Below are 8454 nucleotides of genomic sequence, written 5' to 3' on the forward strand. Positions count from 1 at the left end.
ACAAACATATAAGGATATCGTGAGCTCCTCCCAGGGTCTTACTCCAGGATGCCATGGGCTCCCCCACATTGTCTTACACCTAAGTAGCATGGGCTCCCCCATGGTCTTTAGCTGGAAAGCCATGGGCTCCCCCACATGGTCTGACATCCAAATGCCATGGGCTCCCCAATGGTCTTTATTTGAAAATCCATGGGCTCCCCCACATGGTCTTACATCCAAGCGCCATGGGCTCCCCCAAGGTCTTTTTTGCAAGTATCACATATACAACTAGCATGCCACCTAACATATATCCAACTAGCATACCACATATCACTACATCAGCTAGTATGCCACTTATCATAAAATGGGCCAGCCTTTGTGCCTTAGACCGATTAGTATGGTGAGGAGACTCACCTCTCAAGAATGCTGAATTGATAAGATATGATAAGTCCCAACACACAACTCCAACTCAACTGCCTACAATCATCATGTGACTAGTTTTGGTCAAAATCCAAAAATACCAAAAATACCCTCAAAGTTAAGTTGGTCAACCATGGTCAAAGTCAAGGTCAACAGTTAAGGTCAACAGTCCATGTTGACCCAATGCGTTGAGTGCATCTAACAAATCGTCGAGTTCCTTCAGTGTTCAGAATAACCGGGGAAAACCCTAACCAACTCGCCGAGTTATCTTATCAACTCGTTGAGTTTACTCGTCAGACCGAAAACAGGAAAACCCGATCTAACTCGTCGAGTTATCTTATCAACTCGTTGAGTTTACTCTGCAGATCGAAAACGGGAAAACCCGATCCAACTCGCCGAATTTTCCCTTGTGTCAACATGTTCAGTCCTTTCAGTCGAATCCAAAGTCCCAAACTACAGATCCAGTCCCTTAGGACTGAAATACCATGTAAAGCTGCAAACTTTACGTGCATGTAAGGCCTCAAGAGGCAACAACACTAAAACTAAGTCTCATACAAGGTTTAGGGCATGGAGAAGGACCTAGACTAGATAAAGTGAGCAACTTTATATCCATGGAGGCCTAGAGGTGTCTAGATCTAGAACCATATCCTCATGACAAATCCATGTCCAAGGATGACACCATTATGCACCAAAAGTGACAATATACTTCCATAAGATGAGATCTAAGAAAATAAAGGTCAAGGTAGCAACTTTATACCTCAAGATGGTTGCCAAAACAGAGTAGATTTCGGATCTACTGTCTCTCTCTTTACTCCAACCTCTTCAAGCTCCAAATTCCTTCACAACCACACTAAAATCACTCTTCAAAGCTCTCTCACACACTCAAGAAGGTATAAGGCTCAAACTAGGGTTTCTCTGGGTTGTATGGACGATGAGGGAGGCTACAAATGAGCCATAAGTTCTTTAAATAGGGTACAAATCCTTGAAAATAAGGGTTTTCCTTTATAGTGTCTACTCGTCGAGTTGGGGCCTTCCAACTCGTCGAGTAGACCCTAAGTCCCGCGTCCAAAATGATCTCTACTCGTCGAGTTGGGGCTCCCCAACTCATCGAGTCCTAGTGCAAAACCCTATAATTTTGAGAAATAAATGATACATGTAACAAGCATTACACAAAAGTAATTAAATAGGGTTGTATAGCTCCTCAATACCTTTCTGTGGATATAAAGATCGTCGAAACCGGAGTTGAAACGAAGAAGGTATGACCGTTTGAAGTTTGGACGGTTTTGGGTTAAGCTGAGTACGTTAGGCGTACAGGGAGGGAGGGGAGTACGTTGGGCGTACTAGGGCATCCTAAATACGTTGGGCATACCAAGAGTATGCTGGGCGTACACAATCAATGCCCAAACCCTATTTTGTGGTTTGAGCCCTATTTAAGCTCCTTAACTCCCCCAAAACTATTCCATTCTCAGCCTCCATCTATCCAACACCCTCTCATGATACCCTAACCCTAGTTTGATCCTTGTGAGCTAAAAGAAGGTGTTTTGAGTGATTTGGAGTGTGCATGGTGTACCTTGGCGAAGAAGAAACTCTTTGGAGAAGTGTTGGTTGCATTAGATCTTATAGATCCGTACTTTGTTCACGTTGATCTCTCTTTTAGAGGTATAAAGTTTGAATCTTGATGATGAATTTATTAGATCTAGCTAGTTTTGGATGTTATGAGCATTTAGTCATTAAATGCATAAAGTTTAGGTCTTGAAAGTTTGTGACCTTTTTATGGATAAAGTTGGAAACTTTATCCATCTAAACATCATTGTAATTCAGATATGAAGGTTGGAGACGTGGACTTAATGGATTATGTTGAAAAAGATGTACTTTTTGGTCCCTTTGATACTTAATGTCTAGATCTTAGTGTTTTGAACCATTCTAATGGATAAAGTTGGAAGCTTTATCCATTATGGAGCTATTTGGATCCATAAAAGTGTGATCTTGATCCTTCTATTCCTTCCATGAATGTGTCGTGATGTCTTAATGGATTAATAAGTTAAGGTTTTGGCTTTTGGACCTTTTCTAGACATGGAAAGTCATAAAGGTGGAGACTTTGACTTAGAATGATGTTGTGGGACTAGATCTAAGTGTTGGATGAAAGGGCTTAAGAGATTAAGCATTTAATGGAAAAGTGCCTTTTTGGCTGAGTACGTTGGGCGTACCTTTGTGTACGCTGCACATACTCATGAGGAGTCTCATCCCTGGATGGTGAGTATCTCATGCGTACGAGTTGAGTATGTTCGGCGTACTCAGCCTGAGGTTTGACTTGTTGACTTTGACTTTCGTTGACTGTTGACTTTTTGACAAAGTTTGACCTTGGGTCAAAGTTGAGGGTTTTGGGCTATTAAATAAGATTTTATCTAGTTCGGCTATTAGTGGATTTACAGGTGCAAGCAGTGCAGAAAAGGGATCGGTTCGTAGTGTTTCAGGGTTCTTCGATTCCGGTGAGTCTTTTCCCGATGCTTATGAGTCGAAGGCACCAATGTCAACGCACTAAATTATGTATGGTGGATGCTAGCTGTCTTTGTGACCCTTGCATGTTTGTATGAGCCTGCCTGGTAGAATAACTATATCTGTTATGACCAGATGGGTCTGGTTGTCATTATTATGTTATGTCGTTTATATGTGACTGAGACTGCTGATAGTCTCTAGGGTTGCTGACAACCTATTGGGCGTGTTGTTAGCCCACTGGGACTGTTGATAGTCCCCAGGGTTGCTGATAACCCGTAGCTGTTTATTTGTGTTGTGTTGTGTTTGATATTTTGGGGAACTCACTAAGCTTTGTGCTTACGATTTGTGGTTTACATGTTTTAGGTTTTCTTATATTAAAGGAGAGGCACGACTCGATTGCATCGCATCAATGGGGGACTTGTGTACTTGATAACTTTTAATGATACTATGATAAATATTTTAAGATCTTGAAGTTGTGAATTAAATAAATACTAAAAGTTTTAATCAAAAAATTTGGGTTGAAATTTGGGGCGTTACACCAAGTAAGATCATGTCAGGGGTAGGGTCTGTTTGGTATACAAAGTCTACTATTTGGAAAACCCACTTTAAAAACCTCACTAAATCCAACCTATACATCATCCCCGTAAGTAGATCAATCAGTAATATGACATTGGAATTACTGACAAATCTTATTTATAAATTCATAACAATGACTATGAATTTAAATATAAATTACACTAAAATAATATAAAGTGTAATCTAACCTACATATATTTCCTAGAAAAAAAAGTCTGAAAATTGTACCGACATAGCTTCTACTCGAAGGCTACTACTTGTCGGGCATTCGGGGGTCGCAGGGCTTCGCCGGATTACTAATTCGAAAGGAAATTTTGGCTAATTTTAGAGAATATCGAGACAGAAATCTGTCACACCCCCGAACGAGGCGGTGAAACATGGTGGGATGTGCGACTTAGTTCATGGATCTTAGGAAATTGGATATATAGGACAAGTACAAAAATAATAAAATAGTAGTTGTATTTCATCTTGAGGTTTGAATACTAGGTTCTTACAAATAATAATAAAGTAAATGATTTGCCTTAAACAGCTAGGCAAATACTACAAAAATGAGAAAAACTAGTTCGCCCGAAATCCATGACTATTCCGTCGTCTGAAATGCTTGTTTAGTGATTTCCTGAGATTCATGTAGTTTTCAGGGTCAACACAAGGTTGGTGAGAGTTATAGGTTTTCTGCTATAGCAGTAGTGATACATTAAAAATGACAAAAAGTATTTTCTTTGTAAGTAAAATCATACTAAAAATATGTTTGTAAAGAGCCTTTTAAAGAAACTTTGAAAACCAAGGTGTTTTTCCATAAGTAAAACCATACATATAACTGTTTTTGAAGTGGAAGAGAAACCAAATCAATGGTTTGTAGAGAAACTATCGATATTTATAGTGAGTTCCATAACCGAGCTATACGAATAGTGTACCCTCTACAACACCTCATGTACATCGTAGCGATGATAAGATAAATATCACTCGCTCCGATTTGCCATCGTGCTTATAGCTAGCAACCGCAGGTGGGGGTGTCAACCCGTATAGATCTATACATATGTATCTCGCTCCGAATGATTAACAGTTATAGTAGTAAGGGTCTTCTAATTATTTCTACCTAGGGATATGAATAATGTCTCAATATAAAAGCCACTGACTAGTGTATACGAAAAACTCCCAGCACTAACTTTTACGTGGATAAGTCACTAGGCAAAATGATCTATGTTCGTAAAGTTTATATAAGTCGAGTATGTTCGATAAGTATATATGTAAAAGTGTACGATACTTGCTTAAATAAGTGATAAATCTCATTGTAATGATCCCAAGTACATGTATAAACTCCAAGTTACAATATTATAAGTTGTATACATATGTATTTTTAAACATATATATATATATATATATATATATATATATATATATATATATATATATATATAGACACATACACACACACACACATATATCTATATATATATATATATATATATATATATATATATATATATATATATATATATATATACATGCATGAAATTGTTTTGAAATACTACAGAGGTGATAAACTTTTATGACATTCGATTTATGACATGCACTCACCTTTGATATGTGAACTTGGTTTAGACTCGATAATGTGATCGTTTCCAGGAAGTACCTCGAGAAAACACAAACAAGCAACGACTTAAATCCATGCTATTTTGGACTCCAAATAACCCACAAAATAACAATAAAAAACTTCGAGACTTCGACTTGGAAACCACAGAAAGATGGCCGCAAGAGGTGGAAACCAAGTGGTAGTTTAATGGCGGCAACATGGTGGTGAGGGGCTGCTCCGGCAACCTCTCGGTTTCTTCCTTTTCTACCGGGAGCGAACGATGAGAGAGGTAGGGAGGGCAACAGGTGACATAGGGTGTTTCGGTGGTGGTGTCAACGAAACAGGTGCATAAAGAGGTGGCTGGAGGTGGTTCTTGGTGGTCGTAGGCACCACCGGTAGGTGGGTGTTTCTAGCCGAGAGAGAGCATGGGAGAGAGGGTAAGATTCATAGATTTATGGGTGTGAATTTGTGTGTTCAAATGAAGAGGCAATGGCCTCTATTTATAGTCTCATGGAGGGCTCTAACCATGCCAAGCACCATGCTTTGAATTGTGACTTCCCTCATTTTTCAAAACGAATTTAAAAGTTTTCTTTGTGCTTTTAAGTATTGAAATGCGGAAGTTCCCAGCTAAATAAATTTTTTTGAAATAACAAAAGTTATTTTATTAAAACCTTCAGGATGTCATTTGTTTATATCCAAACATACGTTACATCGTAAATAAAAAGGTCATCAAATAACTAATGCAAGCCTATCCTTTATTCCACTCAGCTTCCTAACTAGGCGATTTCAACTTTGGCTCCAGTACCTGTGATGCAGTAAAATAAGTGGGTCAGGTTTGGGAAACCTGGTGAGATACGTAGGGCTTTCAAGCCCATAACATTTTAATGATAATATATCATTGCTGCAAGACATACATCAGATGTAAATATATAACTCTAAACCGATCCTCACAGATCCTAATTTGACAATCATTTGGAAGAATCACCATACCGGATGAACTGTCTAAGCAATTGTTTGACTACATCTTCTAGAGGAGTCCTTGGCTAGTGTAAGTCATATAAGGCAACCAATGTTTAGAGATTTTAATGAATATGGCTTTCCATTTCATCTACATCCATGGGTTATAAAGCCATGCTAGCAACGTAATTCACAAGACCGCCTAGAATAGCCAAGTGTTTGTCATCTACTCTGGTAGATGACCCAAACATACCGTTCGGTTGTCTGATTGGGACCCACCATTTCTGGTTACCCAAGACAGGGAGGATTACACTCCGATCCGGTCCCATACTCTAACCCATTAACTGATGTCAAGCCTATTCGACACTAAGCAATCCTTTATAAGTCTAATTCCTAATCTAAGGCACGACCTTTATCTAAATGCAATTGATTTCTACAACAATTCCTAATCTAAATGTTACTATCTTATCTTTACAAATACCACATAACACAAATGATACAAGCAACATTTGTTATATGGATATTTTTAAGTTAAGATTATGTTCTTGATAATAACTACACACTCACTTGATGAAGTGCATGGTGATTGGTGAATCAGGCAGAGCTTCGCTTTACACCTTTCTTGAAAGACCTAGATGTACATAACGCTACATATTAGTCTAGTTTCATGCTACGCGGAACTATTATCTTGAAAGTTTAGATTCCTCAACAATTCCAAAGTCTACTTCAAGATCAAACAAGTAAGGATCAGCCACGCAGGACAGTTGGGAGGTAGGATCATTTCGACATATAGTCTTTCTGAAATCCAACGACCAAGCCGACATGACCATTCTAAACACCTATCCCATAGTAGATCAATCAACATAACAACTTCGAATCGTTGATAAATATTAATTATAAGAACCTAGTAACGAATTACAGTTATAATTATAAATTACACAGGGGAAGAGTAAGTGTAGCTCACTTACAGAGTAGAATAGACGAGAATCGGGATCTAAACAAGCAGAATACCGACTTAGGTCCTTCCTACACGAAGACTATGGCAAGTTGAGCACTCGAGGGTGTCGAAGGGCTTCGCCGCAGGTTAGAATGTAGAAAAATGGGCTAACTATCGAAATTTTCAGAGAGATATCGACTGGAGGGTGTGGGGAGGAGTGAAAGAATGAGCTGGTATTTATAGGCGTGTTTGGAGTCTTGCGCACCGTGAAACAGGAGGCACGCTGATAATAATGGTGACATCGATCCACTCGGCTGCTGACACGTGGAACGATTTGGGTGGGCCTACATGGCTGACATTGTGTGCAAGCTACGCGCGATGTGCGTGTGCGTATGACGTTTTCTAGATTTTCAAAATTTCATAACTCTTTCATACCAACTCCGTTTTGACGTTCTTTATATCCACAGAAATCTCTCGACGAGATCTACAACTTTCTTTTAGATTATGTTGGCTAATTTTGACTTTATTTTATTTACACAGGCTTAGCCTATTAAAGCCCGTATGAAATGCATAACTCTCACATCCGACGTTCGTTTTCGATGGTTTTTATATCGTTGGAATCCTAACAACAAGATCTTCAACTCTCATTTATATTGTTTTGGCTAACAATCTATCGATCTAAAATTCGATATCGGTGCGCACACTCTTGCACCGAATTTTAGAAAAATCATAACTTCCTTTAGTGAAGTCAGATTTAGACGATACCTATACGCACAAATTTGCTTTGACGACATCTATGAATTCTGTTTAGACTTCTTAAGCTAAAAAGCAATCTATCCCAGATTCACTTTTTACGTTATCCGTAACTGTATCGGTTTTATCGCTAGACTTTGGCGCTTCCTAACTTCTCCGTTCTAAGTCCTATTGAGGCGTTCTAGATATGTACAGGAGCCTAATTACGAATACTATAACTATGTTGAGATTATTTTCCTTAAGTGATCTTTTATTTTTGACGTGTATTTGAAATCTTATTTATTTTATTATATAATATATATTAATATCATATAAAGCAAAAAATATATGAATAATCCTGTCTTATTCGTTCACAAAATGACTACATGATTTGACCACAAATGTTACATGTTTGATTACTAAGCCTACCTGGAAACGCGGGCGTTACATGAAAGCTAGTCAAATACACAACCACAGACCATGCTTTGTACTTAAAATGAAAGGGAAAGGGAGGAAACGAGAGCGTGGACGTGATTATGGCCAAGAGAAGGGAGAATGGGCTGATTTTTCCTTCCTCATGCAAGCAAGGTGGTCATGATGATGTCACTAATCTCACAAAGTCCCTAAAACACTTCTAGGTTTGTGTGCCAAAATCCCAATGTCTAATATTTGTTTCGAAAGTGGAGAATGATAGAATCGAGTTCATTGATTCTAGAAACCCGAACGGATTATTTTTTTCGAGTTGTCGAACTCCGAGAAATCGCGTTTAGTTGACTCGAAACGT

Source organism: Lactuca virosa, chromosome 9 (assembly GCF_052849685.1).
Source record: "Lactuca virosa cultivar CGN04683 chromosome 9, Lactuca_virosa_CGN04683_v6, whole genome shotgun sequence".
NCBI lineage: Eukaryota > Viridiplantae > Streptophyta > Magnoliopsida > Asterales > Asteraceae > Lactuca > Lactuca virosa.